This window comes from Ochotona princeps, chromosome 4 (assembly GCF_030435755.1).
Source record: "Ochotona princeps isolate mOchPri1 chromosome 4, mOchPri1.hap1, whole genome shotgun sequence".
Lineage (NCBI taxonomy): Eukaryota > Metazoa > Chordata > Mammalia > Lagomorpha > Ochotonidae > Ochotona > Ochotona princeps.
Genome location: NC_080835.1, coordinates 30,953,527 through 30,980,858, shown reverse-complemented (window position 1 = coordinate 30,980,858; position 27,332 = coordinate 30,953,527).

Genomic DNA, 27,332 nt, shown 5'->3' with positions numbered 1-27,332 from the left:
ATTTCACTGACTTTGCATATTCTTAAATTTTCATTCCACCCTGGAAATGGGCTCTGTGACTGAAGGGGCACCACTAGAAAGGTTATTAATATGACCAAAGTTGTGCTCCGTCACAGCTGAGTCCTGGCTGTATAACTCCCCCCGCCCCCGCGCCTTTTTTTCTGTTTTCACATTTCACTGTTGCATTAGTGACCTTTTGGAGAGGAATAAAGGCATAGTTCCAGAAGTCAGGAGAAAACGCCCAGTGAGATCGGAAGATTTTCTGACTATGAATAAGGATTCTTTCTCCTGTGTTTCCAGCACTCACTAGTGACTGGATAATTTGCCAATTTATTCATCAAAATCACTCTCGTACTGTGTGCTCCAACTTCTGGGAGGAGCAGATCAGGAAGGAGACAACTCTTAGGGAATAGCTAGCCTTTGCTAGTTGTGTATATCACTTCAGAAAGCACTTCCACACTAAAATTGAATACCTCGATTGTGTATTTTTGTAACTCCCTTTCTTGCTAGGCAGTGAATGCTTTTTAAGACTCTGAATTTCTTTTCAATATCAATTGCTGATATCAAGTACCTATCATGAACCAAATGGCTCAGCAGGTTTATAAAATAGCTGAGTAGCTATCTACCTATTAATAATTAGAAATTCATAGGATTTATGGGCCTGGTGCAATAGCGTAGTGGCTAAAGTCCTCACCTTGCATGCATCAGGAGCCCATATGTACATTGGTTCTTATCCCAGCAGTCCCTCTTCCCACCCAGCTCCTGACTTGTGGGCTGGGAAAGCAGTTGAGCATGACCCAAAGTCTTGGGATCCTGCATCTGTGTGGGAGACCCAGAAGAGACTCCTGGTTTCTTGATTCAGATCAACTCAGCTCTGGCCATTTGGGAGTGAATCAGTGGACAGGAGATCTCTGTCTCTCCTCCTCCCTGTACATCTGGCTTTCCAAGAAAAATAAATAAATCTTTAAAAAAATTAGAAATTCCTAAATGCTTACCTTTAAAACATGTAGGTACAAGATATTTTTGCAGTAGGTGAGAATTTACTTTTGAAAAGAAGAAACTATGAATCTTGGACTATTCTCCTCCTCCTCCTTTTTTGTGCCAGAAATGAAATTGGAAATTTTCTAGTTTTTAATATCGCAAGAGGGTGTAGTTGTTAAATATTTGCTAAAGGTAACCCCAATGTTCAGGATGAATTTCTTTCATACATTACTGGGTATATGTTAAATGACTCAGTAATTCAACATTTTAAGTCAGTATTAATTCAGCATATACTATTTGCCAGACACATTTATGAAAAATTTAGAAATAAATGAAACAAATATATTGGAGTCCCAGACCTCAAGAAATTCTTGATGTAACTGGAGAGATATTTACGGTAATATATATTGGAATTTTTGATAGCAAGGTGGAAAAACCAATGTGGTCTGCTCTAAATTAAAGAGAAGGCACTATTAAATGAAGTAAATGTGGTTGGTGTTTGCTGTAGTGGTTGCAGTGCTGCTTGCAATGCCTGCAACCTACAATTGGAGCATCAGAGTTTGAACTTCAACTCTCCGTTCTCCTGCTAATGCACGTCCTAGGAATCTGCAGGTGATGGCTCAAGTATTGGGCCCTCCACCATACCTACATAGGAGAGCTAGTTTGAGTTTTGGGGCTTTGGCATCTGTCTAGCCCAGCCCCAGCAACAGCAGGCATTTGTGATATAATCCGGAGGATAGACTCAATTTCTTTCTCTTTCTCTGTCTTCATCTGTCTTTCTTTCCATTTCTATCTCTGTCTCTCTACCTTTCAAATAAATGAAAATAAACTAATACATAAAATTAAGAATGAAAAAAGAAAAGCTTGTCTTACTGGAACCAGAGTAAGATGAAACACATAGTTTGAGCTAAGGGGCTCAACGTACTTACATAAAAATGAGTGGATAGTTACATACTGGAACAAGAGAGAGGTGACAGAAGCTAGGAAGCCATCAAAACTACCCCAGACTCCACTCTTCCTTGTCAGTCTGCTGCTTCTGTTCTTGCCACAGGTACCTGCCCTCCTCTGATAAGCTTGGTAGAACAGTGAAAACTGTCTCCTGCCACTTTGGATTCTGCATGACAATCCACTGGGCTTTTTGAGTCTCTTTATCCTTTCATTTCCTAATTTGCTAATTCTTCCTTTTTCAAGTTTTTTACCCTTCTTCTCCACCTCTTTTATTCCTGATACAGTGTTCTTAAGCAAAGCTCTATTTGGCCTTACTTATCAAGTAGCTAACTTTGAGATAATCAGTTGAAGTCAGAGAAGCATTGCATTATCATTTTTTATCTTATAATAAGGTGTAATTGTTAGATATATGCTACAGGAACACCCAGTGTTCAGTATGAGTTTCTTCTATATATCACTTAGTATATGTCAAATGAGTCAGTAATGCAATATGTTAAGTCAGCATTAATTTAAGCATACACTATTACCATAAGCCTTCATGAAAAACTTAGGATTACTTGAGATAGGTGGCGTGCTGTCCTTCATGGAATTCATGGCACCACTGGGAAGACAGGGTATACATACTGAATAGGAGAAAATAAACAGTGCACCTAGGAAAGCGTATTCTTTTCCCCTCCCATCTCTATTATAAAGGTGTTAAGACATGTTATCAACCAGGCTCTTGAGTTGAAAATGATCCATGAGCCATGAAGTAAAAGTGGGGGTGAGTGTGCTTGTGCTATGACCATTCTGGGATATTAAAATGCCACAGACATCCATAACTACCAATGTATAAAAATAACAAATGCTAATGAAATGGCCTGAGTGCTGAGAGCTTGCTGTTTGGTCCTTTACAACACTTTGCTTCTTGCTTCCCCTGCTTACATCAGGATGTCCAGGGTACGCACTGCATTATTTCTCTGCTGGCCATTGAATCTTCCATTCCCAAAAGTATTAGGTAGAAATAATGCACGAGAACTAGCTGAATAAATGTAATTAATGTTGTAACTGAGGCAGTGGTTCTCCAGATCAAGTTAACCCGAATATACTGTTTTTATCAATAAATACTGTTCTTATCCAATAATGCCTCAATGATATACTCTGTAAAAAAGCACACATTCAGTATTTCCACAAATAAAAGCATATTATTGCAGTTGTGTATCATGCGCTAAACATACAAATGCATATTAACTATGTGCATAGTTATCTGAAGAATACATGTGATTTTTAAATGTTGAAGATTGTGTTTTTGAGTGGTATACACAACAGCAATATCTGAGTGGCCTAACTGGAACTTACTGAAAACTTACTATGTAGAAAGCATTGCTTCTGGTACAAAAAATTGTTAGGCATGAATGAAAAAGAATTATGAGCTAATATTATGGGTCAAAGGGAAGAAACACTTGCAGATTAGCAATATGAAGAGAACTAGAGAGGAATGCCTCAGTATCATTAAAGTATAAACTAAATACATAATGCGGGAAAAAAGAGGAGAATGACAAAGCCTCACCATGCACATAACATCTCATTTACAAAAACGTAATACAGTGATTTTCACTAGTAACCAAGAAAATGTAAATCAAATTGATATCACTGATACGCTGACACTCCCCACCCCCATCAGCCCGACAACTTCGCTGCTTCTTTTCAAAGAAGATGGTACTCTGTGTGGGCAAGGCTGCCTGACCCATAGCGAATTACTTTGGCAACATGGAATAACAATTTTCAAATATTCTGGGAACCTTTCTCTTAAAGAAATAGCTTGTTCTGAATAACAGAAGAGTTCTTTGTACGGAAGTGCCCAAGTGCCTCTTTTGATAGTGAAATATTGAAATTCATGTAAATTCATGAAACTGGGAGATGATTAAATGAATCACAGTAAATCTACTTAAGCGATAATATCATTAATTACTTAATTCTGTGCCAGACATTATTCTGATCACTTTTGATGTTTTTTTTTTTAAGATTTATTTATTTTTACTGGAAAGACAGACATAAAGATAGGAGAGATAGAGAGGAAAATACTCCATCCAATGATTCACCCCTCCAACGAATACAACAGCTGGAGCGGGGCTGATCTGAAGCCAGGAGTCTGGAGCCTCCTCCATGTCTCTCACTCAGGTGGGTACAGGTTCCCAAGGCCTTGGACCATCCTCGACTGCTTTCCCAGGCCACAAGCAGGGAGCTGGATGGGAAGGAGGGCTGCAGGGACCAGAACTGGCGCCCATATGGGATCCTGGCGCGTGCAAGGCCAGGACTTTAGTTGCTGGGTTACTGTGCCAGGCCCCCAATTTTGATATTTCAGTGAATTGAATTTTATGAAAATTCTATTAGTATTCCAATTTTACAAACAAGGAAACAGAGGCCTGTAGAGAACATGCTCAAGGTCATGTGAACACTACATGATAACACAGAGATTCCAGCTTAGGTTGGCACTAGAATGATGATGTAGTTTGCAAATATTTTAAAAAGTTCTTAAGCATAGCAAATTATTAAAAAGTGTATGAAAATATGAGGTTAGAGGCTACCATTGTGGCATAGCATGTTAAGCTGCCTTCTATAATGCCAGTACCCCATATGGGCACCGGTTTCAGCCCTGGCTACTCCACGTCTGATCTAGATCCCTGCTAATGTGCTCAGGAAAGCAGCTGAAGATGAATTCTTACACCAATAACGTCTGGTTGAAGCTCCTGGATCCTGGTTTCAGCATGCCCAGCCGTGACCATTGCAACCATTTAAGGTACAACCCAGCAGATGGAAAGTCTCTCTCTCTCTCTCTCTCTCTCCCTCTCTCTCTCTCTCTCTCCCAGTAACTCTGACTTTCAAATAAAGTAGATATTTAAAAAAAGGAAATGTGAGACCAGCATAGCACAATATCACTTAATGATATGAATAATGTCAATGTACAATAAAAGCTATGTTCAGATTCAAACTTATATGTAATAGGCACTTAGATAAATACTATGTACTTTATTTTCGTGTGTGTGTGTGTGTGTGAGAAAAGAGATACCATCCATCCTCTGATCCTCTCTTCAAATGGCTGCAATAGTCAGGGCTGGATCTGACCGTACCTGGGAGTTCATCAAGGTGTCTCCTGTGTGTGGAAGGGCCCAAGCAACTGAGTCATCATCCAGTGCTTCCCTAGGTGTATTTGTAGGGAGCTCTATAAGAAATGGAACAGTCAGCACTCTAACTGGTGGCCACATTAGATGCCAGCTTTGTAGGTTGCAGCTTCATGTGCAATATATATATATATATATATATATATATATATTTTTTTTTTTTTTAAAGATTTAGTTCTTTCATTGGAAAGACAGATCTACAGAGAAAAGGAAACACAAAGTTCTTCCATCTGCTGCTTCACTCCGCAAGTGGCGGCAACAACCAGAGCTGAGCTGATCTAAAGTTAGGCGTCAGGAGCTTCTTCTCGGTCTCCCACACAGGTGCAGGGTCCCAAGTCTTTGGGCTATCTTCTACTGCTTTTGCAGGCTACAAGCAGGGAGATGGATGGATGGGAAGTGGAGCGGTCAGAACATTAATCTGCCTCTAGGATCTCGGCACGTGCAAGGTGAAGATTTAATGACTAGGCATTGTGACGGGCTCATATTTTATATCTTGATGGCCTTTAATGTATTGCTTTTGAATCTGTATTATTCTCATCTTCCTCACTATTTCATTCTATGATTATTTCACCACAATCTAGGTAGAATCCTTGCCATTCCTACATTTCTTCAGTTCTTTTCCCTGCTTGCAAACACTGTGAAATTATAAATGACTTCTTTGTCTTTGCTTACGCTATCTCTTCCTGTCACGACTCTACAGATCCATCTTAAAGCCCCAAGTCAATTTTATCTCCTTTAAGCTCTAACATTGTTCCAGCCCATGCTCTCCATTTAGTTTTCTACAATTTATTGCAATTCAGATGACTTCTCATAATTTATCACCATATCCCATATTGTTCAATTCTCTTAATTTGCTTGTTTTTCAAGAATGTATGCTCTCCTAACTGGCTTAAAAACTGCTTGTGGACAGGAGTTACTTCATATTTTCATATGTCTCACTTATGCAACAGCTATTATCAGTGGATTGGGCACAAACAAGGCCATAGATGTATAATAATCAATCGAAACAGTTTTTGAGAAAAATATTTGGAGATGGAGTATGAGAAAAAAAGGAAAGAGAAAAAGAGTGACAGAGAGAGAAAGAGAGAGAGAGAGAGAAGCTATCTTCCATGTTTTGATTCATTCCCCAAATGGCTACAGCTGCTTATACTGAGGCACACTGAATCCAGAAATCAAATATTTCATCCAGTTCTCTCACACAGGTTGAAGGATCCAGATTATTTGAGCTGATATATTTCCCTCCCAATATACAGTAGTGGAAAATCAAAGGTAGGAGCCGAAATCTGGACTTGACTCCAAGTACTCCGATATGTTGTAATAATTGAATTTTTGACCTTGAATATAAGTTAAAGCCCAATAACAAAGTTTTTAAGTAGTTCATTATATATTTGCTTTGCTCTGAAATAGAGGAAATGCATTTGCATTTATTTGAAGCAGTAAGAATTACAGATAAGTCAGACTTCATTATTTAAGGTAATAATGAAATATTCAGATTAGGGAGAAATCTTGAGAGTCATCCAATTCAAATTTTTTTTTATTGGACCGTTGAAGGAAATGAGATTTGAATAAATATACTACTTGTTTCAAGATCTGCAGGAGGAGTGTGAAGACTTGGAATCTGAGGCACCCCCAGTGGAGAGCAGAGAGGACAGCACATTGTTCCTGTCCACATTTAGATGACTCATCCCTTTCCCTTGAGCTACACCTTGTGCCTCCCAAACTCCCCTTTTATTTTATTTTATTATTCCAAAGCATGAGATCTCACAGCCAAGACTGCCCTGAGAAGCAATGATTCTGAAATAGCCTCCTTTCTCCCCAAAAAGACACAAGAGGAGTTTATTGAATGCATTTCTGCCTTGATTCTTTTTGGACCACACTAATTATCTGCACAACTTGGCACAAATTATCCCGCCCATGCTTTGAGAGATGAATGCTCCAAAATTTTATATTCAAAAGTCCTAGGGCCCAGTGTGGTAGCCTAGCCGCTTAAGTCCTCCCCTTGCACTTGCTGGGATCCCATATGGGCGCCAGTTCTAATTCTGGCAGCTCCGCTTCCCATCCAGTTCCATGCTTGTGGCCTGGGAAAGCAGTTGAGGATGGCCCAAAGTCTTGGGACCCTGCATCAAAGTAGGAAACCGGAAGAGACTTGGGGCTTCTGGCTTAGAATTGGTATAGCTTCAGCCATAGTGGCCGCTTGGGGAATGAAGCAATGGACAGAAGGTCTTCCTGTCTCTCCTCCTCTCTGTATATCTGAATTTCCAATAAAAATAAGTAAAAATCTTTTTTGAAAAAGTTTGTTAACTTCTCTATTTCAGAAAAAAAGAGAATAAAAACTCTAGGTTTTATTAGAAAGAGCTGTAGCATTTTGACCAGCATATACAAGCCTCTTACATACAAGCGCATGGCCAACCGAGAGCCTTTGACCTCACAATTTGACATCTGTTTTTGGTTTAAAAATTCATTAATCTTCATCAAGCATCCCATTCTCCACCCTGGTCATTAATGGCATTTCTGGATCCTGTCTTTTTTTTTTTTTTTCTGAAAATAAAGTCTTCATCCTGATCACTTGGGTGAATGAACACACACCAAAAAGCATGGCTCCTAAATAATGTTTATTATGTAACATATGGCAGAAAATTTAAAAGGCCTGTGCTAGTCCCTGAAGTGTGCTGGCTTCAATCCCTTCACTGATAACGCCTCCTGGTGGTCTCTGTCGGCCAGGCTGCTTCCCCTGATACTCCACATTACCTCCAGCTCAGGACAATTTGCTCTGAGAAGTGACTGCATGTGACTTTCCTGTTTCTCTGAAGCCTGTTAATAGAACCTAGCAGGATGATGTACAAGGCAGCTTGCTTTGCAACACTAATCTGGCTGGCATTAAATGGGCTTAAATAACAAATGCTCAGATCGTGGTTACTAATTAAGAGTGATGCCAGCATGCCTGTAAGTTTCGCGTATGTTCTTCATTTGGCTGAAATTTTGACAATGATTAATGCAACACAGATTTGGTCACCTGACCTCCAGACCAACATGCTGGTTGGCTAGAAGCTAGGAGCTCTCCATTGAAAATCTGTGGAGTGCAAGGCAAATTGTACCCTAAAGAATACTGCCTTGACCAGGGGTGGCCAATCCAGGAAGTGGTGTGTGGATGTGTTCGTGTCTGGAGTGTGGGAGGTACTTCGCCTTGCAATGAGGGAAGAACTGATGCCAAGGCCAGTCACTAAGAAAGCCAGATGATTAGTAAATCCTTCACCTACTATCAGCTAAGTGTCTTACAAATAATGAATTGTAGCCAGGAAGATTGAATCTCAAAAAATATCCCGTATATTATATGGCCATCACTTTTTTTTTGACTCTCCTAGGGAATATTTCTTAAAGCTGGATTATAAAGTATGCAGAACATTCTTAGACTTACAGCCTCAAATGCAAGACCAGTCCCTCGGTCATGGCCAACGTTAGCTGCAGCTGAGATGTAGTCTCTAACAACTATTCAGCTCTTTTCCCACTTCAACTTGGTTCACCACTGCTCTTTTCTTTCATTTTTATATACAAACCAAGTCTCAATCAAATATTTTTGTTCTTTGCCTTTGCTGATTTCTGAAGGATAACTGAACTCTGTTACATAATCACAGAACTTGGGTGTAGACTTGTCTCAGCACGTGGTCTACACTGGGAACAGGATCTGACCTCACAAGGCTCTCTTCCTCTTCATCAGTTCTATCACAACCCTTCTCCACCACAGTTGTATCTCTTACATTAAAGAGAATTATCAATTGCAATTAGTGTTCCTCTTTTCTTAAAACTGGGAAAACATGGGCCCAGCATGATAGCATAGCGGTTAAAGTCCTGGCCTTGCACACGCCAGGATCCCATATGGGTGCTGGTTCTGGTCCTGGCGGTCCTGCTTCCCATCCAGCTCCCTGCTTGTGGCCTGGGAAAGCAGTCGAGGATGGCCCAAGGCCTTGGGACCCTGCACCTGTGTAGGAGACCTGGAAGAGGCTCCAGGCTCCTAGCTTCGGATCGACTCTGCTCCAGCCATTGCGGCCGCCTGGGGAGTGAATCATCAGACGGAAGATCTTCCTCTCTGTCTCTCCTCCTCTCTGTATATCTGCCTTTCCAATAAAAATAAATAAATCTTTAAAATGGGAAAATATATTTTTAAAACATTCATTTGAGTGGTGGAGATAGCAAGAGACAGAGGGACAATGAGGAGAAGAAGAGATAAAGAGAGGGGAAAAGATACTGATTTTCTATGCATTTGTTCATTTCTCAGATGCCTACTGGAACTTCATCTGGATATTCTACATTGGCTGCATGGACTCAAGTGCTTGCGTCATAATCTGCTGCTTTGGGCATATTAACAGTGAGCTGAATCAGAGGTAGAGTACACAGATCTCAAGTTGGAGAGTGACAGATGAACTTTCAGTGCTATGACACCTATTTCTACCTCTCCCCTCAATCTATTTCTTGCAATTATTTCTATATCTCACTGTCAGGCTGCTTCTAAGTGTATTGCCTGCCTGATTTTAGAAAATTTCCCTGGAAGGACATTCCAGAGACTCTGTTATAGTTTAATGACAAAGAGGACACACATTCCCTAGATTAATCTACGTTCTTCTTTTAAACTTTCCTTTTTGGGACGGATGAAATTTTCAGAGTCTCAGATTCTCTTTTGTACAAAGTTACTATAATATTCATGCTGCAGTTAGCACAGGAAGTGGTACAAATAGGTATTCCAAAATAGTAACTACAAATATTGTGAACATTTTTCTCCATCCCTAGTTGTTTTCATCAGTTTTTGTTGTGAGCCAACAGTATAGGGTGATAGGGAACAGAGACAATTTAGAGGACTGTTGAATATATTAAAAATTGAACCATTTAAGCATTAAATGAGCTATGGTTATAATCACTCAAAAGTCGGATTTTTTATTAGAAAAAAATTAAGATACACCACACATAAATAATGTCAAACTTATGTTGGACTAACTAGTACAGAATTTCTTTGACATGGTCACACTACTGAGAGTACCACCAATCTGACAAAAAGTAAACACTGCCATTAATTTGGGGACTTGGAACGTTTGAGACCAAACAGCAACGCACGTAACTGTACAGTATATAAGACAGATGTGAAGATACAACAATGTAAGTTCCCTTCTGTTCGAGCTGTTGAACCATAGAAGGCGGCTTTAACTAAAGAGAAAAATCTACCAAGGTATCCTTTAGGGAGCTGTGTTATGTGAATAGAGGGAGTTTTAATTTTAGTCTGCAGACCTGAGCTCTGTAATACAGCACCACTGTTACCAGCAGGCTGCGGCTTTTGTTGTGATGGCTCTATTTCTGTGTAACCTTAGCAGTTTGGTGTTATGAGCTTGAGTTTCAGTGTATTAAATATTTACCAACAACCTACTTCCCATATGTCATCGGGATGTGTGCAGTGACAGCCTCACCACTCGGCACCTTTTCAAGTAGATTCTATAGGATCTGAAGGGTGTTCATAGACTCTCAGATCCTTTTTTTTTTTTTTTAAGAATCAGCTCTTTTGTTCTTTTTCTGGTCTCCTTGTTTGCTGAGCTGATGTCAATATCATGTGTTGGGTTCTGAGAGAGTGGACTTGTTCAGTCATTTCTCCTTTGATTTTTTTTTTTTCTGGGATGTCATTCCCAGTATCTTTATTGTTTATGACAGTATAAGCGTTAACTAGTATACTGAAACAGAGATATTTTCCATTAGAAAGGAAAGTATTCTCAGAATTTCATTTTGGTTGTTGCCTATTTGTCAATGAGTTCTGACTGAGTTTATGCTGTTGTAAGGAAAACTCACCAGAAATCATGAGCTTTGGATTTATGCTTGTTGGTTTTCAAGTTGAAAACAATTTCCTGGTGAAAATATAGCTATATGACACTAAGCACTGCTTGAGAAAGGTTTTGAAGCAAATTACCTGTTGAAACTATTGAAACCTGTGAGAAATCAGATGTCATTCATTCTAATGCTAATTCAACTCAGTTCTCCTAGATACATTTTTATAGGTTGGCCTACAATGTGTGCCTCTTGCTTTGCTGGACAAGGAATGAGACACAGTTCCTGTTCAGTGGTTAGAGTTGGCCCATTCATGGTTACAGTATTGGTCCATTATTATTTTTTTTCTTTATAACCAGCAGTTTTTCCTCACACCATGTCTTATACAAAATGTCAACAGCTTTTATTTCTGTGAAACAGATAAAAATGCTTGAAGCTCACTTAAAGCAAACAGTGTATAAATTCATAGCTTTGACATGCTCTAGCTCTTCACAATCATTTTAGGTATAGAATAAAACTGATTGAAATTGTAGTTATTTGTTTGTTGTCAATATATAGTATTGACTTTGGATTCTTCAAAGAAACTGGATAGAATGTCATGCTGCACAGGTTGGGAGAGATGGGAATCTTGATCTGAATTTAAATTAAGTCACAACATTGGTATTCAGTACTCCTCTACTCATGTTTTTCATCCTGTAGATACTGTGGAAGATAAAACATGCTACTAGTTCAGAGTTTAGTATGCATTCTGAATGCAGTCATCAAAGAAAGCAAGCTCCAAGCAGAGGTGAGGAACATCTGTCCTCTGGGACAGAAAAGGCCAGCACCATCATTTTTGTTTGGCCGTGATAAGGCAACCGCAGCTGGGACTTGAAATTTGATATACCTACTTTTTAAGTTGATGACTTTGCATGGCACATGAATAATTTTATAAACATCCAAATGACCTTGGTTGAAATTAAGTCTTCCCACTCATGTGCTAGAGTGTACACAATTTCAGCCATTATTTCTGTACACACTGTCTTCATTGTTGAAAAAACTGATAGAAAGACAGGTTGTATAGTGCTCAGACTTAAGAACCAAGTGTTTAACAGAATATTTTTTGTTTTACTGGTAGAACCTGTAACCAATACTCATGCTGCTCTCATATGCTATGGATTTTTCTTTTAAAAAATATTTATTTTTCTGATTTTTAATTGGAAAGTAAGATATAAAGAGAGGGGGTGAGACAGAGAGGATGATCTTCCGTCTGATGGTTCACTCCCCAAGTGAACACAGCTGCCAGAGCTGCGCCGATCCGAAGCTAGGAGTCTGGAGCCTCTTCTGAGTCTCCCACTTAGGTGCAGTGCCCCAAAACATTAGACTGTCCTCAACTGCTTTCCCAGGCCACAAGCAGGGAGCTGGATGGAAAGCAGGGCTACTAGTATTAGAACCGGTGCCTATATGGAATCCTGATGTGTACAAGGCAAGGACTTTAGCCACGAGGCTACCGTGCTAGGCCCCAGGGATTTTTTTCAAGAATTCTTTGCACATTTATTTGCAATAATAGGGATCTACTATTTATTTCTCCACTTTACTGTACTGGTAACTGAGGCACATAATTAATGATTTAATGTATATTGTTTCAAGTTTGTGTACAAGGAATTTAAATATTCCAATTTTTGTCTTTGTATGTAGCCATATTAGGCACTTGTCACTGATTCCTTAATTTGAATAATTGAACAATGTTTACCCACAAATTGCTTTGGATGGGGTGTAATGCTTTACTTTGTCTTTATATGCACATGGTCAATGACCAGAAGAGATTAAAATGCAATGAAAAAGAAAGAAAAGAAAGCTAATAATTACTTTTAATCACATACCAGGGCTAGGGTAGAAAGCTAAAGAATCTATCAGATGAGATTATAAAGTTGCCATCAACCACACAAATTGTGGTTTCTGTGTGTCTGCATGCATGTGTATATGAAGAGTGACAATATGAAAAACTTTAAAACAAGAGGTGGGTAACAAGACTATTCTAAGTGCCAATGTTGTGATTCAGTGCGTTCAGCCTCCGACTTCAATGTCAGCATCCTGAATAGGTGCTGGCTTGCTACCTGGTGGCTCCACTTCCTAACTTGGTCCCTGCTAATACTCCGAGGAAAGCAGCAGAAGATGGCACTGGCTTCTCAATGTGGGAAACCAGATGATGCTCCTGGCTTCTATCTTTGACCTCGCCCAGCTATTTTAACCGTGTGAGGACTAAGCCAGCAGATGAATGATTTCTCTTTCTCCCCAACCCCTTCTCTTTTTACCTTTCAAATTAAAAAATAATAATAAGCATTAATTTTCCAGTCTGAAGAAACAATATTGCAATTTTATCTCTGAGGATGTGAAAATTATTCCCTGGAGGAATAAGAGTCAGTTTAGGAAGAAGTGAATGAGTGAGAGATGAGGTGAAATGAGAATGCAAAAGTCCACATAGGCAAGATAGCAAAGGTTTATTTTAAATCATGTTAGAGTCTGAATGTTAACTCAGAAGCAATCGCAACTCTTCTCCCAAGCCATTTATTATAAATCAGCTATGACACTGAGATTCAGACTGCTTTCTACATAGCTCTTGGGGTAGAAGTAAAATTAGTGGAAGCTGACAATAAAGTTGAATTTATAAATATATTATTCATAACGCAATTCTTGAAGCATTGCTTTTTCAAATTTATGTTTTATTTATTTGAAAAACAAAGTAACACAGAGATGGAAAGACAGAAAGAGAAAGATCCTCTATATGCTAGTTCACTCTAACTGGTCTCAGTGGCGAGGACTGAGCCAGGCTGATGCCTGGAACTCCATCTGGTTCTCCCATGTGGTTGGCAGGGGCTCACGTACTGGATCCTTCCTCTGCTGATTTCCCTGGCAAGTTAACAGGGAGCTCGTTTGGAAATAGAACAGCTGGGACTTTCATGGGCACCATATAGGATTCAGACATTGCAGGCATTTTGAGTGGTGAAGTGCTGGCCCCGGGAAGTATTCTTTCATTTTATTCCTATTTTATGAATGAGGAAATTGAAGTTCATTGAAGGAGAAAAATTATATACCTTGTACCCAGTTTTGAGCTAATAAAGTTCTTTTCTTGCTTATTCTCCCAAGACAACAACTTTAGATCCTTTAGTCTATCAGGCAAGCCTGGAGGCAAACTCCACAGTTCTAATCATCTAAGAAATGTCATGTCAGACCCCATTGTGGTATTTTGTCTGCATCAGACTCAGACATGTGATTTCTTTGTATCACCTATTGGTTGAGCTATTTTGCATTTCAAGTTCTGAACACAGAAGGCACAGATGGCTTTTTCCCCTTCTTGGATAAGAGATCTTGTTGCTTCCAATTGAGCTTGGGTCCCAAAAGTATTCGTTCATAACTCTGGCTATGTGGAGTTGGATAATACCGCTCTTTCACAGCTTCTCTGTCTTTTTCTTTAAATGTAACAGCTGGCTAGGCTCCATGTTTTTGAATGTTAAGACTTGAATGGGTCTAAAGAGTCTCAGAGCTTCAAAGCACAAAAGGTTTATCTCTAGCATTGGAGATAATATCCATTTCTCAGCTGTCATTCATTCTGCCTTGAATGACAAGAAAATTGTGTGGAATCTTTGCACTTACGGTTTGTAAAAATAAAGTCAAGCTAAAGTTACACAGATCCAGAAATTTAGCATTAGATATTGAATGGCTTCCCACTGCCACAGCTAAGCCAATGCACAGTCAGGGTTTGAATATTTGTCTTAGTGATTCCAAACCATGTGTTCTGGCCCCAGTAACACATGGACGCCAAATATAACTATTATCTCATAGGAATAAGATGTCATTTTCAGTCATGATTGTTATGGCATTACAGGAGGCAGTATGGACTTGAGCCAGGCTTTGTGGCCAGACTGTCTTGAATTTGAATCCTAGATTTGCTATTTATTTGTAGCAAATCTTCAGGCAAGTTGCTTAACCTCTCAAACTCAATTTCCTTACTATGTAATAACCATGCCTATTTTGTTGTGGGGAGGAGAGTTGTATTAGATTAGCAGTTTTCAAATTTCTGGGTTCATAAGATCTCCTTGAAAATAATCAGTGCTGGCCACTTTCAGGAATTTTGGATTCTGTAGCTGAGGAACAGGAGCTGATCATTTTCTGCCAATGATGCTGGTCTAACATTTGCACTTTGAGGATCCTCACATTAGATAATATACGAGGGTGCCTCAAAACACTCGTGGAAAAGGGAGCTATATTAGCCAAAAAAATGATGTCATTGCACTTTTCATAATTTAATTTTCCATAAACTTTTTTGAATATGTTAAGGCAGCCAGCACTCCAGTTCAACCAACCTTGGAATGGAAATATTCTAGGAATCCTACATTTGTACAAAATACATGCAGTGCCCTCATTGGACATTAGAAACAATCTAGAGGTGATCTAAAGTATAGAGGATTATGCCATTATATAGACATATAGAATTGTACATATCCAGATTGTGGTATCCACTGGGGGATCCTAGCCCCACTCCTGTGTGGATATTGAAGGAAACTGCAAATGCAGTACCTAGAATATATTACTCTATAAGTCATCTTGTTTCCCTCTCTGACAAATATGAATGCCAGAAAATAAGTTTTTATCAGAAAACAAAGGAAGAAGGGAAAATTACTCACTCAATAAATTAAAACGTTAGTACTGGAGGCAAATTTCATGGGGAAAAACTAAGAGCTTTAGATACTGTAGGAAGGGAATGCTAATGCAGGTAGAGATGGCCACAGGAAGGACTAAGAAAGGAGATGAATATTTGGTAATTATATTTACCCTTCAAGCCAGAGCTGACTGTTCTCCAAGCTCATTTCCAGATGATTTCTTAGAGAACAATGATTTGGGCCTCCCTGAACACTGGCTGCAAGTGCAGCCTCATGATTATCTTCAATCAATCATTGTGGCTTGAGATAAAAGTCACACCACCAGTCATTGAAGCTTTAGACCTGACATACCGAATTCTAATTATTTTTATTATTTATTTCTGTTTTATTTACCATGTCTAGACTAACTTTCCATGTTTTGCTTCTCCACATGTTAGGTACAGTGTATGAGCAAAACAACTAATTCCAAGAACAAAAGTCATTGTGGTCCTATCCCCACACATCTCTCATACCTCAGGATGCTTGATTGTGTGTCTTGGTTTTGATGCTTAGGCTGAAGCACAGGGCTTCTGCCCTCTGTACAATCTTTTGGCCAGTAGAGCTCACCCCATCAGCCTGGGCGCACCCTGAGCAGCGCTGGGATTTTCCGGGATCTGGTCGGCTTGCTTTCTTGCCTTTTCATAACACTTACTCTTTGAGGATGTACATGCAGCTTTCCCTTTGCATTATTTAAGAGATGGTTTCCAGTAAGGGAAACTGTTGAATTCTAAGCCTCTCTGTGATGCTGGCTGTAGGATTTTCTAACTTAAAAATAAAATTGCTTTTTTCTCCTTTCACTCATTTACTCGCTGAAGTGCCAGTAAATGCAATCAGTGCTTTTCCCAAACTGAAGCTATCACCATGAAAACACAGAGAATCACTTTATACAAAAATCAACTCTAAGTGGATCAAGGACTTTAACCTGCACCCAGAAACCATCAGAATATTAGAGGAAAATATAGCAAGCACTCCACAAGATATGGACATGGGTAAAGACTTGGAAAAATCACCAAACACACAGGCAATGAAAGCCTAAATAAACAGATGGGACTATATCAAACTAAAAGGCTTATGTAGAGCCAAGAAAATGATCAAAAAAGTGAAGAAGCAACCAATAGAATGGGACAGAATCTTTGCACACTACACTTCTGATAGGGGACCCATATGCAGACTTTCAAAGAGCTTTAGAAACTCAACAACAGCAAACAACCCTGTGAAGAAATGAGCTTAAGAAATGCGTAAGCATTTTTCAAAAGAACAAATTCAGATGGCTAATAGACATGAAAAATGCTCAGGCTCCCTAGCTATTAGGAAGATACAAATGCAAACCACATTGAGGTTTCGCTTAACTCCAATGAGATTGCCCTACATTCAGAACTCTACTAACAACACCTGCTGGTGTGGATGTGGGGAAAAAAGTATCCTCCTTTACTGTTGACGGGAATATAGGCAAGCACAGCCACTATGGAAGTCCATATGGAGAGTGCTAAAAGAACAGAAAATTAATCTACCTTATGACCCAGCTATCCTACTCCTGGAAATATACCCAAAGTAAATAAAATCTGCATAAGAGAAAGCGACCTACAATCCTATGTTTATAGCAACACAATCTACAATAGTGAAGACACGGAAGCAATCCAGATGCCTGTCAAGAGAGGAATGGATAAAGATACTGTTGTACATCTACTCCATGGAATACTACTCAGCCATTAAAAAGAATGAAATTCTACTATTTGCAATCAAGGGTTCCAACTGGAGGCCATTATTCTCAGTGAAATAAGTCAATCCACAAAGGACGAATGTGATGTTTCTCTAACATAAAGCAACATTTATGCTAAATACAAAACAAACAGATGTGTAGATAAACATGTATATATATGTATATATATGTCTGTATGTGTATATATATTCTCATAGGTGAACTTTATAGTGGAAGGTAGCATATCTTGAAGTGAAGATATGCTGCAGTATGTATCTCTGCTTTTGGAAGACTCCCAATTAAACTGTTAAATGCACCTCAACGTTAGGGTACTAATTTCTACCACTCCCTATATCTACAATGCCATGACACACAGAAATAGCACAAAGATGGACTTGTGACTGTTGCTTAAGGGCTATATTATTGTAGTAATATGGGAAAAAATTGTGATTGGTGGAGAAAGGGGAAGGAGGATGGAGAGGTAGATGAAGGAATCCATGTAACTAAAAAGCTGTATCATAGGAAATAATAACAAAAATAATACCTTGTAAATAATAAAGATGGAGAATAATCTTCCACTGTGGTCTTATTGTTTGTATAGCGTCTTTTGTGAGAAAATACAAGCCCTAGGCTACACTGTAATCATTTGCATCATAAGTAAAATTGACCTAGTAACTGATGAATTGATTGGTTCCTGGATCCCTTCAGTATCCACCACACAGATGAGTAAGAAGTTATCCCTAACTTTAGGGAGAATATAAGCTTGAAGGGGTAGTCCTAGTGCCCTCTTTATGTCTTGCATATAAATCTTAAAGAGGAGCCATTTACTGTTAGCATTGTTATGTCTTGCTTGAGACATTATTTTATCTTTATTAACATAGTGTATAGAAAAACTCAGTAAATTCAATTTTGCTTGACCATTATGTTATTTCCATGATATTTAAAAAAGAAGAGTAGGTATTTAAAGTCTGGTTTTGTTATAATGGCTTTGCTTAAAACTCTTTCTGTGTAACTTGGGGAAAATCTCTTAATTTTGTCAGTCTGAATTTTTTAAAGAAATATTTTAAGAATAGAGTAAACATATATGATTGTTGTGAAGATAAAATAAGCCATACAAAACTTAATCAGCTCTGAACTATGTTAATAATATACAGTTTGTGCTGGGATATCACTAAATAATCTCAACAACTTAAAGTATCATTTGATTTAGGCTATTTGGACCCTGAATCCCTGGTTGGAATCTGGTACTTGATTATAGGAACAGATTTTGCACTGGGGCTCCAAGAAGCTCATGAAGGCTGTAGTTCAGGGCATACAGCCTAATCTTTAAAGTGGAAGCAAAATTCAATGATGAAAAGCTAGAATCATCTACCCTGGTGTTTCTTAAGCACTTCCCAGCTTAGCAAATTTGGCCAAACTGGCAAGATCCACAGAAAGTATATTTTTTTGGGAGAAATAACCAAGGGAATCATTTTTGATATGGCAGAGCTGTTCTTGCTGGTAGTTGGATGGATGGCCAATTGGCTTAATTTAATTTAGTTCTTGGTTCCACGCAGATTCCAAGAATAGGATTTGGGATTACTCAGCAGGCTGAGAGCATGCTCAGGATCCTGATGAGAATACACACTTATTTGCAGCACTATATGCAGAACTGGGGTTAATTTCTCCGCTAAAGAGAAGAAATATGCAAAATATAAGTCAAATATTCTTTATCTGAAATTCAGAATGCCCCCAAACCCAAATCTTTTTGATTACCAACATATCACAATTAGAATATTTTACATAATGAAACTATGTTTCATGAACAAAATAGTTAAAAGTTTTACATAAACTTAAGAGTATATGGATACGATATATATGAAACATGAATGAACTTTGTGTGTAGACTTATGTCCCATAACAAAGATATTTTATTATGTACATGCCAGCCACCAAGCAACCCACAGCATGAAACTCTCTTGGTGTCAATATTTTGAATATGGGACACTTGATTTGTTAAACAATTTAGATTTTTTTTCTATTGTTTGGAATCTCACAAGCGTTCGGTGAAGTAGGCTGCCCCTCAAACTCTCATTTGGATTGTGAAATTTTTTTTTAAAGATTTATTCATTTTTTTATTATAGCCAGATATACACAGAGGAGGAGAGACAGAGAGGAAGATCTTCTGTCTGATGATTCACTCCCCAAGTGAGCCGCAACGGGCCGATGCGCGCCGATCCAAAGCCAGGAACCTCTTCCGGGTCTCCCATGCGGGTGCAGGGTCCCAATGCATTAGGCCGTCCTCGACTGCTTTCCCAGGCCACAAGCAGGGAGCTGGATGGGAAGTGGAGCTGCCGGGATTAGAACCGGCGCCCATATGGGATCCCGGGGCTTTCAAGGCGAGGACTTCAGCCGCTAGGCCACGCCGCCGGGCCCGGATTGTGAAATGTTTTGACATTTGTATCATCCAATGTATAATTTGTTGAATACCAACGTCATATGAACCAAGTTATTGCTGAACATGTGCCTAATTACACAGGATTGGTGAAGAAAACTGTTGAAATCTATTGTGCTGTGCAGGTTGAATGAGTCCTTCAAATTTGGCCATAGATGCTGCCAGTGAAAACTGTTATTAACCACAAGCTTGATGGATCCCTAGCAGGTCTCATCCATTACTTAGTGGAGGTGGACAATATGGAAAACAAATACACATTTTTTTCGCTTTCAAATATTTATTTATTTTTATTGGAAAGACAAATTTACAGAGAGAAGGAGATACAGAGACAAAGAGCTTCCATTTGCTGGTTCACTCCCCAAGTGGCTGCAATGGCTGGGCCTGAGCAGATCTGAAGTCAAGAATCAGGAACCATTTCTGGGTCTTCCACGTGGATGCAGGTTCCCAGGACTTTAGGCCATCCTTTACTGCTTTCCTAGGCCACAGGCAGGGACCTGGAAAGGAAGTGGAGCAGCAGGGCACCAACTGGTGCCCATGTGGGATCCTGGCGTGTGCAAGGTGAGGAATTAGCCTCTAAGCCATCACACCAGGCCCAATAAATACACTTTTGAGTTTAGCTCCCTGTTTCCAGAATATTTATGTCAACCTCCCAGGTTCCCAGTTGGGTGGGCCTGTTACTCAGGAGCCAACAGGAGCCATAACTTTAAGCAAAGGATGTTAGAGTCAGTGCCGTTGCTTTGAGTGCTAAAATAACTTCAAGTTTGTGAGGCTAACCTGCCTCCATGTTTCTAATATTTTAATGTGTTATTTTTTCCTCACCACAAAAACATAGTATCTTTGGGAAGGGGCCCCAGATCCTGGGTCTGCACTGTTCAGGTGTCTTTCATTCCTTGGATTGGACTGCTTGGCTGCAAAATCTTCTGTCTCTTGGTATGCTTTTAGACGGTAAGATTTCAGTTTTGTGTTTTATGTTTATGTATATCCCATATTACCCTGAGAACTAAAAGCTTCTGACATTAAAAAGTCTGTTGTGCAGAGTATTGTGAGATGTCATACACAAGTGTCATATTTTTAATATGTGATGCTTAATTTTGTGTGTCAGTGTGATTGGTAATGGATGCCCTGATGACTGGTAAATCATTATTTCTTATTGTTACTGTGAAGATATTTCTGGAAGAGATTATCATTTATTTAAATCAGTAAAATAGTAACATCTGCCCTCACAGATGTGGATTAACCTCAGTGAGCCCGTGGAAAGCCCACAATGGCGAAGAGAAGTTGGAGTGAAAGTGGCTTCTCTCTGTCCCCTTGGTCTGTGACTCATCTCTTGCCCTGGGACGTTGCTCTCCTGATTCTTATGTTTTGAGCCTTATACCAGCACCCTCCTTGGTTCTCATATCTTTGTCCTCAGACAGACTTATGCCAAAGCTTTCTTGATTCTCCACCTTACAGACAATAAGGACACTTCTTAGCTTTCCTCATTGTACAAACCAATTCCTATAACAAATTTAATCCTATGCCAATATATCTTATTGGGTCTATCTGTCTGGGGAACCCTAATTAAGGCATGGTAATTTTATTTTCAATTTTAATTCATTGAACTTGGACAAATAAGAAAATCACAATATTTCTTTACTGTGTTAAACCAGAAGAGACAAAGAGTATTATCAATGTGTAACTTAGTGTCATATAACCATTTTTTTATTGTGTGTTATGAGACATGCTCCTGGGAAAGCTTAGTCCTAGAGCAAGATATCGTTATATGACAAATGCATTCCTGTGGTAACGTAAGGCTTAAGGTGCTTTCTTGTGTGAATTTCAAATACTTTGGTAGTTTAGGACATTGCTGTTTTATGAAAATCAGTTAAATTTTAGGAGTCATGATTCTGTTAATTTATTACTAAATCAAAGGATGTCTTTCCAGTGGCAAGATATTTGTTAGGTAGGAATAGAAAGAAATTTGGAAGGTTTTATATATGCATTGTTTGTGATAATAAATTTTACATGATCCATTCTTACACTAGACTTGTTATTTCAAGTGTAGCAACTATAATCTGTTTTCAAATGCTGTCTCCAAAATCACTAAAAAATTAATCAAATACTTTTTCCCCTAAGCCTAAATAATGTCAAATAATGAATATGAATTGATTCTGTTTTCCTCAAAAATTTATCCGGTTGACTAAACTACATGTGCTAATTTTTTTTTTTTAAATACAGCTGGTATTTGAGTTTAGATTTTGTAGAAGGAACCTCAGACTCCTGAGTCTGGGAGATGACTCAAGGAGGCAGAAATCAGAAGCTCAGGAGAAGGTGTCTAATGAAAGGCCAGTCTGAGAGAAAGTCACTGAGGACCCTGGGAGGTGACAGCGTCTCCCAGAATTGCTCAAACGAAGAAACTAACCTGGAAAATGTAGCTGCCAACCACTGACCCTACTGCTTAAGAGCTATTCCCAGAGGCCTTCCTCTCTGGGCATTTCGGGATTGCACTTCCTGTTGAATGGGCTGCCTTACCTCAGAGAAGACCTCTAGGCAGAGCTGAAGATAGGATGCTCACAGGGGAGGTGGTTGTCTATGTTTTTAGATTCATCCAACATCGCTCTCTGACATAAGTGGGCTTGGACAATGGTTAAAAAAGATAAAAAGGACACCAAAAGTACCCAAAATAGGTATATGCAGCCTTTCATCTTTGCACATCTTGTGTAGTCTCTTTCCTCCAGAGTGAGTTATCAATGATACCCTATTATTTGAAAGTTTAATTGGCCTGCATTCTTAGAAAATTCATAAAGAAACACTATTAAAATGTGTTTTTTGAGGATGCATAATCTATCATGTTTATATCAGCAGTTTTTTGTTATCACTGCAGTTTCTCTTAAAAGGAAGACCAGAAGAAAGAATAATTTCTCCATGTAGTAGAGATACGGTGAACAATGTTTGTCATTCATGGTCACCAGAGCTTTTGAGATCATCTCCACAGTGATTTTACTCACCCAGTCAGGTTAATTTCTTTTCTTTAGTGGAAGTTTCAAGGCCAGAGGTCTTGGCTTAATTTCGCCCTCTTCCTTCCCCACACTGGCAGTATCTGTGCACCTGAACATACACTCGGTTCTGGAGACATCGCTGACCTCCATGCTTTCTCCATGCTATCGTCCGTGTTCACAAGACCCCTGCAATAAAGTGATAACTTTATGTTAGACAGAATTTAATGAGGGCAATCTGGAGGTGGTGGGACTCTGGGATGACAGCAGGGATGCAGGACTTGGCTTACCAGAAGGAAAAAAAAAAATCAAAGGCTTCTCTTTACACATCATTGGCATAAATGCTTCAGTTGTCAGCTGTTCCTTTTGCAAATGGCTTCAAAGGCTGCAGATCCCAGAAAAAGACAGCATAGTAAATGACGACAATTCTGACATACCAAAAGTCTTGTGAGGTTTCCTGATACATTTATCCCTAGGCTAGAAGGAGAAAGGGTATGACTCAGAACCCAGGAGAATGGAAATAGAGAATTTTCAAACCTCTGTGTTGTGTAGATGCTGTGCAGATATGACATCAAACAATGGTCTCTGGAAGCACAGGAGAAATGACAGGCAGAAAAATCCACACAATGAAAAATGGTGCTAGTGTTGACGGATTCCATCCCCGCATCCCCTTGGAACCACACGCAGTCAGAGCTGCACATAGCCTAAGCTGATAGATGAAAACATTTTGTCTTCTCTTCTTTGGGATTTGTTGATATTGTTTCTTCCCAGTGAATAAGATTGTGATCCTCAAGGCCAGGAACTTCAATTTAGGCAAAAGAATTTTGACTGCCTGACTCATAATAGGTAATCTAGGATATTTTCTGAATGACTGGATAGTGTGCTGTAATGTTGTACCAAGACAGCTGGACTGGGAACAGAAAATACTTAATGTAATTCTTGCCCAGGTCCTGAACTAATAACTTTCCTCACTCTTAATTTGTTTATCTGTAAAACTAAAATATTAATCGAGCCCATACAGTTAGCTCCTCCCTACAGTGGAGGTTGTAGTGAAGAAACCCAAATTTAAAAGCACCCTTTGTCTTCAAAAATAATTGCTTTCCTATAGGAGGCTTGTATGATTGTTGGTGTGATGAGCATCTCAGAGAGGGAGATCAGTTTGACTTGGATTCCAAACTCAGATCCACCACTCATCAGCCAAATGGACATAATAATGAAACGAAGGCAAGACATTGTAGCATAGTGTGTTAAGAAGCCGACTGCATTGTTGACAGGCCATGTAAGTACCAAGTTGAGTTTTAGTTGCTCCTCTTCTGATCCCTGCCATGCACCTTGGATTAAACTGAATGACACTGCAAGTTCTTTGGCTCCTGCACCCATGTGGGAGTCCCAGAAAAAGCTCCTGGTTTCCTGACGTCAGCCTGGCCCAACTCTGAAGTTTATGGCCATTGGGGAAGTGAATCAGCTGGCAAAAATTTAGTCTCTCCATGACTTCCCACCCCTTTAAACTCTGACTTTCAAATAAACAGACAAATAAATAAATAAATCTTAAAAATAAAATAACAAAGCCCTACAGTATTGTTCTTATGTGACTGGCTTGTCCCATCACATCATGCCATCAGAATTCTTACACATTGTTATATGTTGCAAAAAATCCCTTCTTTATTAGACTTCATAGTATTCTAGGTATGTCTGCATCCTATTTTTCTGTCCATTCATCTCGTATTATACATTTAGGTCATTTCCACATGTTGGACTTTGTGAATAGTGATATAATGAATTTAGGAGTTCCGAATTATTATGCTAAAAATAGAATAAAGTAATACATGCAAAACATGTAGTCATGGCATATAGCACCTCAATAAATATTAACTGTTAATAATTAATTATGCAAAATGATTTTGGAATCAAATCTGCAGGTAGCGTGTTCGTCTGGGCTCACTGGAGAGGGTGAGAAGCTTATCCTGACCCTGTGAAGAGATTAAGATATTTGCAGACAGCTCAGAAATTGTTTTCATTAGGCTCTCCATTCTTGCAGAGGATTTTTCTGGAGAATCTGAAGGGAAAATGCTGTCCTGGGAGGAAGAGGACATTATCATGAATGTTAAGATAGGGAAAAGGCACTGTTTTGTCCTAGAAGGGTGGTATTATTGGAGATCCTAGCAAAACTTCACATGTAGTATTTACAACATAACTGTTCGCTCCCACAGGAGTCAATGGATTATTGTGGTTCCTAAATATGTCTGATACTATGACAGCCGACTTTATTTATTATTTCTCTACTTTCCCGTTTTGTTTCCAGTGGTTTTTTTTTTTTTTTTTTTTTTTTATAAAAGGTGTTAGTGTGCCCAGTGTTAGCCACCGTGCTCGCTTGCAACCGCCATTGCTGTATGAGCCCGTTTTCCCTGGTGAAATGCACACAAAATTATAGTGAAAGTAGGGAAATTTCTGGATAAGAAATTATGCTCCTATGCAAAGGGACAGTTTCTGCTGGCAGCTTTTTCCCTCACACCCTTCCAGTCTTTTCTGCTTCTGTCTTGAATGCTGAAACAATGCCAGGAGACATTGTCATTTTGCACAATGAGGACAAACGTCATATGTTATGGTTGATGGAGCAAGATGCTAGCCTGGTCCTGAATGTTTGGTGAAGTCCTTGAGCAGTACCACTGGGCCTAGCTTGTCTACTTCCTATTTGTCCCTGCAGCAGAGGAAGCAAGGTCCTATTTGGTTAAAGTGCTGCAATCAGGTTTCTGTTACACTCAGTTGAATATCATCTGCAGCGATACATTTATCCGGATAAGCCGTTGTTGATCTGTCTTTCCCTGTATCATTTATTTATAACCACACTAAAGGAGAATCTGTAATATCTTATTTGCAGCCAGACATCCTGTATAGGTACCAATTTGAGTTTTAGTTGCTCCACTTCTGATTTAGCTCTTTGCGAACATACGTGGGAACATTAGTACCTTTGTTTGGGCTCTATTCAGGGTGAGAATTTACTTAACAGGATTAAGGAAGAGTCGGTTTGTTAGATATGATCTCTGATTTAAAACTGATTCAACACAACAGGGAAAGCTTAGAATCAGACAGGAAACGGCCAGCAGGGATGCATTTATAACTCACTGGGTGGAACACAAAGATTAGTTACTCCTCACTGGGGTAGTGAAGATTTCTCTGCACACCCCTCCTAAAACTGTTCACCTGAACTGTTGACATATGTCTTGTTAGAGTTATAGAGTTAGACTACACGAAAACCAACCAGGTTCAGCAAAATCATGCTTCAACACTATGAGCAGCTAAATACTAAAATTAAAATAGACATGAGACAGTTGAATAGTAATCTATAGCCATTTTAAGGTGTATAGAACCCAGTTGTGTATAAACTAATCATTGAAGTGTCAATGTAGAAGTCACAGGATGTGGTTCAGAACTTACATTCTTTTTTATTTCCTTTTTCTCTTTTAACATATTGGTTACTCAATACCACGTCAACTAATTCCATAACGTTATAAATTGTTACTGATGTTATGTCGGGGCTTTTAATTGAACGGGATGATACTCTGCCAGCTCTACTTTCGGACCAGAGATGGTCTCCCCAAGAAACCGTTGAACTTATCTGGACAATAAGATGCTGGACTTTATGCTTGGTAGATGCTTGCAATGAAAGAATCTCAACTGAATTTGAACTGTGGTAATGCAACAAGGTGGAGGAATCCACCATGGGGGGTTGGGTAGGGGTGGGGGAAATCCCAGTGCCTATAAAACTGTGTCACATAATGCAATGTAATCAATAAAAATAAAAATTCAAACAAAAAATAAATAAAACTGATTCAACATATAATTTTTCAACTTTATCATGGTAAGAACACGATTCAGAAGAAACTGCACTCGGATTTTGGATTTGGGTTTTTCATATGCCAGCAATACAAGCTACTCTCTGGAAAGCTGGGCAGTGAGCAGCTGCTGCCACTCAGCCATGCATTTTAGAGGACAAATAACAATTACTCTAGTGTACATGGTGGGACTAAGTAATGATATTCTCTTGGTTACATATGTTAAATTAATTTTCAGCACAACATAGGTTCAGATTGTGGTGGCATCCTCATAAATCCATTAAGAAATATTTGTGCATAAACCAAATGACTTAGAAGTTGTAGTAAAATTTTATACAGGTGGTGAAACCCAAATGCAATTTATGAGTCCACAATCCTTGCCTCAGGGGAAATTTCAAAAAGGTCTAAAAACATCTTTTTGGTAGAAGAATATTCCTAGTCTCTAATGAAAAGAATTGTATCCTGTTTTCTGGAGAAGCCAGTTATTTCAGTCGCTTTTCAGATTTATTATTGTTATTGTCTTAATAATAGGTTACATGTAAGTAGTCACTGTATTTTAAGCACAGTGCCAGGATATTATACGAGTTATCTCATTTAATCCACAATAAAAATTATTAAGTGATAATATCATTACTTCTTTCTTAGCACAAGAGTGCTCAGTGATGGTAACTTGCTTGAACTCACTATAATAAGAAGTATTCTGTCACTTTATTTGGTTCTTAAATGTTTTATTTTGGATAATGCTGTTGGGATGATCAAGGCTATTCATCTTCTAGGAAGATCACAACTTGCCTTAAAAATATGTAATTTGAAAAGTAGAACT